At 31.2% G+C, this 4,459-nt stretch overlaps 1 protein-coding gene across 2 annotated transcripts in view; it reads left to right on the top strand.

Annotated features, from left to right (window-relative positions):
* Window positions 1-3,597, top strand: part of LOC132065248 (putative disease resistance protein RGA4) — a 44,607-nt gene extending 41,010 nt beyond the window's left edge. Inside the window, exons 1-5 of one of the 2 annotated variants that reach the window (XR_009416704.1) lie at window positions 765-892; window positions 988-1,619; window positions 1,964-2,578; window positions 2,780-3,201; window positions 3,475-3,597. The gene's annotated coding sequence lies outside the window, so the exon portion shown is untranslated. The other variant, XM_059458544.1, reaches the window with a different exon arrangement.
* Window positions 3,598-4,459: the final 862 nt, after the last annotated feature.

Here is a 4,459-nt window from a genome sequence, read left to right as displayed (position 1 = left end):
CTAGTGAAGTGTCTTGGGCTTTATTCAAACGACATTCATTAGAAAACACGGATCTGGAGGAACATCCAGATCTTGAACAGGTTGGAAAACAAATTGCACACAAGTGCAAAGGATTGCCTTTAGCTCTAAAGGCACTTGCTGGTATTTTACGCTCCAAATCAGAGGTAGAAGAGTGGAGAGACATTTTAAGAAGTGAAATATGGGAGCTGCCAAGCCGTTCAGATGGTATATTACCGGCGTTGATGTTGAGCTACACTGATCTTCCTGCACATTTGAAGCGGTGTTTTTCCTTTTGTGCAATATATCCCAAAGATTATCTATTTTGCAAAGAACAAGTTATTCACCTGTGGATTGCTAATGGTCTTATACAGCGGTTGCCTTCAGGTAGCCAATACTTTCTCGAGTTGATATCAAGATCATTGTTTGGAAGGGTCTCAAAGTCTTCTCAAGGGAACACAGAGAAATTTACAATGCATGACCTTGTCAATGATTTAACCCAAATTGCATCTTCAAACCTTTGTATTAGGTTGGAAGAGAGCCAAGGATCTCATAATTTGGAACAAAGTCGGCACATGTCCTATTCAATGGGCTATGGTGACTTTGAAAAGTTGAAACCACTCTACAAATCATTGCTCAAGGAGCAAATTCCCACCATAGCTGATATTAAAACAAATGGACATTGCTTCCGATATGTTTTGACCTTTTCCTTTTTAAATCTTGTTGTGGTGGAGCGTGCTCTAAGAAAGAGGGTGCTGCATAACTATTTATGTACAACTGCCCGTTGCTCAAACCACTCCTAGAATTTGACAAGGGAGAATACTGGCAAAATATTGCTCAAATTCCCACCATATGGATCGATGGGGATATTAAAACAAATGGCACTCCGAGAGATGTAAGTTAATTCTTTTTCCCCAGTAGCTTTCTATTTTTGTTTACTTATCTTTGCTTGTTTGTTGATTCTTTTCCTTTTTAAATCTTGTTGAGCAGTGTGGAGCGTCTATTGCTCAAACCACGTCAAAAATTCGAGAAGGGGGATTACTGGCCAAAAATATTGATTGGGAGTACCTGTAATAATTAAAACCAGTGGTGTTCCCATAGATGTAAGTTATTCTATTTTCTTAGTGTCTTTTGATTTTTGGCTACTTCTCTTTGCTTGTTTGTTAATTGTTTTTTTCTTTGTTAAATCTTTTTGACCATTGTGTAGCATCTATTGCCGTTTTGAAGTCAAGGAAGCACCTTCAGATGAGGATGAATTTAATGTTAGATGGCCCAAAAAGGTGATAAAGTCTTTATATTTGCATCTCGAAACATTGTAAAAGAAATCTAGTATAGGTAGGAATTGAAATAATTTGCTTAGAAAGTTGATAGCTTAATATATGTCAGCAGGATGTTTATTCCTTTGGAGATCCATCTCAATGGCAATTCATATATTCTTGTGATATATCTACTTGACTATTTAAGAGTCTCTTTTCTTGTCTATTAACCTGTGTTCTCCCTCAAATCTTGCAGTCTAGAATATTATTTGCCATCGTGAAAGTTGTTCGGTGTTGTTCCCCATTTTTCGTGTCTTCCACAGAGATAAAGGGTCCAAAGGAACGCCACCCCACTTTCTCAGTCAGGTAGCCAAAACCTTGAAAAGAGTTACATCAAGCTTGAAATTTAAAGAAATTGGAAAAGACTTCTAATATCTGCTTCCAGCATTTGAGTACATGTGCATTTATTTCAAGTTGATGCATAAAACTGCACTTGATAGCAAATACTGTCATTTTTCAGTACCTGGATCTTTAACACAATTGTTGAAATTTAAAGAAATTGGAAATGCTTCCATTATTTAAGCCATGATATAACGCATTGATTTCAAGTTTGATGCGACTGCATTTGATAAAAATACCGAGATTTTTTCAGTACTAGGACCTTCAGCACAGTGGTTAAAACATCAGTTTCCTGTTTTCAACAGTCAGAGATTTGAACTGAAGATGTAAACAATAAGCTGATAACTTTGGAGATTATGAAGTTTCCTTTAAATTTTTTCCATTACTCAATCTCGAGTGGCTCCTCAGGACTTGGGGAAAGGCAAACAAGAGTATCCTATTCGGAATGACTTCAAGGTTAGATAAGAAAAAAGAAATATTTGATCATGTTTCAGTTACCAAGATGCTTATATTTGTAGTTCATTTTACTTGTTAGAATTGACAGCATAACCAAGAAAGAGTCATCTCTTATTGATTCTTCTATGTTTAGCTGATGCATATAAGCTGTTCAAAATATAATGCCGTCTTATTTAATGCGTTTTTGCAATTTACTGTCCAGATAACTTGACAGTTAATTTTGTGGAATTCTCCTTTGCTTGTCTATTAGCTTGATTTGGTTGTTGATGCATTGTCATTGTAGGAGTTGTTCAATCTTGTCTTCGTTGTTCTTAAAGTCTGTTAATTCGTGAGATCACAAGGAAGATCACGAACGGTCAGAAACTATGCAATCTGAAAATTTGGATGAAGATTTCCAAACTCAGTTCTTTGTCACCCCGTATTGCTTTGTCCGTTCATCTTGGAGTTTCTAACAACCATGCATCTGATAGGTAATACTGATGAATGTAGTCATTTTCTTTTAACATCTAAATGCATCAGGACAATGAATTACCTGTATGGATAAATTGTCAAATTCTAACTTCATTTTTTCTGTTTTTATTTATTTTTTAACATCTAAAAGCATCAGAACAATGAATTAACTGGCCTCAACTATTAGCGAGTTTTAAATTTTCATTTTTTCTTGATATCAGGATTTTGATAACAATATGTTCTTAGCTCAGTTGGTGAAAGGAAAGTCGTGCTAACATTCTCCATTAAATAGACAATCACCTCGAATGTGGTCTGTCAGCAAACTGTAAGTGAAGAGAAGTGCTTCTCTTTTGTGTGGAATTTGACAGTACTACTTATCTTTGATCAGTCTTAGAACCAAATATCAAGCAAAATTCTGTAAGTTCGAACACCAATTAGAAGGACTAGTCATTTTTTAGTATCAATTAAATGATCCAGTGGTATTAACTATCAGAACTGACATTTGTCCAAATTACAATAGGTCATTGCTTGTTTGTAAATTCTTCTTTTTCTTAATTATGGTTAAGACTCGTGGACCATTTACTTCCGCTGTGTAGCCAAAAATCTTCAAATCGGGTGATTTTAATGTTAAGACGGCAAAAAGGTGATATATTGCAACTATTTTAATCTTTAGACTTGCTCTGGTATATTGTAAAACTGACCTAGTATAGATAGTAAGTGATAATTTTCTCAAGAAAGTTGATAGAATAAAGTAATGCTAACGTACTACAAATATTTAGGCAGATATGTCAGCTGGATGTGCACAGTATTCCCAAACATGAACCGATCTTACTTGAAGATTTCTAGTTCATGATGTACTGCTTGAAGTTTCATCTCAATAGCAATTCATGTATTCTTGTTGTTTCCTTTTTTCCAGTGTGTTGAGCAAGGAAGAGGTGTTTCGGGTTAATGATTGTGTCCAATATGCGTCGATAAAGGTCTTCCCGCACCCCTCGATGTTCTGGTAATCATTAATTTCCTTCCCCATCTCTGAACTATGTATTTATAGCATCTGTTGCTTGAACCATGTTTAGACTCGATTTTAAAAGGGGGAAAAAAAAAATTTAATTTTAAAAATTTTTTTTTCCCCTTTTTAATTTAAAAAAAAAAAAAAAATTTTTTTTTTTTTTTTTAAAAAAAAAATTTTTTTTTAAAAAAAAATTTTGTTTTTTTTTTTTTTTTTTTTAAAAAAAAAAATTTTTTTTTTTTAAAAAAAAAAATTTTTTTTTAAAAAAATTTTTTAAAATTTTTTTTTTTTTTTCTTTTTTTTTTTTTTTTTAAAAATTTTCCAAAAAATTTTTCCCCCCTTTTTTCCAAAAATTTTAATTTTTTCCCCCCCCCCGTTTGGAAATTTTTAAATTTAATTTTTTTTAAAATTTTTTGAAAAAAATTTTAAAAAATTTTGGGATTTTTTTTTTTAAAAAAAAAAAAAGGGGGGGAAAAAAAATTTTTTTTTTTTAAAAAAACCCCCTTTTTAAAAAATTTTTTTTTAAAATTTTTTTTTTAAAATTTTTTTAATTTTTTGTTGGGTTAAAAATTTTTCCCCCTTTTTTTTTTTTTAATTTCAAAAATTTTTTTTTTGAAAAAAATTTTTTAATTTTAAAAAAAAAAATTTTTTAAAAATTTTTTTTTTTTTTTTTTTGGGGTTTTTTTTTTTAAAAAAATTGGAAAAAAAATTTTTAAAATTTTTTTTTTTTTAAAAGGGGTTTTATTTTTTTTTTCCCAAAATTTTTTTTAAATTTTCCCTTTTTTTTTTTTTTTTTTGGGGTTTTTTTTGGGGGGGGAAAAAAAAAAAAAAAAATTTAAATTTTTTAAAAAACCCCTTTTTCCAAAAATTTTTTAAAAAAGGGAAAAAAATTTTT

This window comes from Lycium ferocissimum, chromosome 7 (genome assembly GCF_029784015.1).
Source record: "Lycium ferocissimum isolate CSIRO_LF1 chromosome 7, AGI_CSIRO_Lferr_CH_V1, whole genome shotgun sequence".
NCBI lineage: Eukaryota > Viridiplantae > Streptophyta > Magnoliopsida > Solanales > Solanaceae > Lycium > Lycium ferocissimum.
The sequence above is the reverse complement of the archived record's forward strand: the minus strand, read 5'-3'. Positions and strand labels throughout refer to the sequence as shown.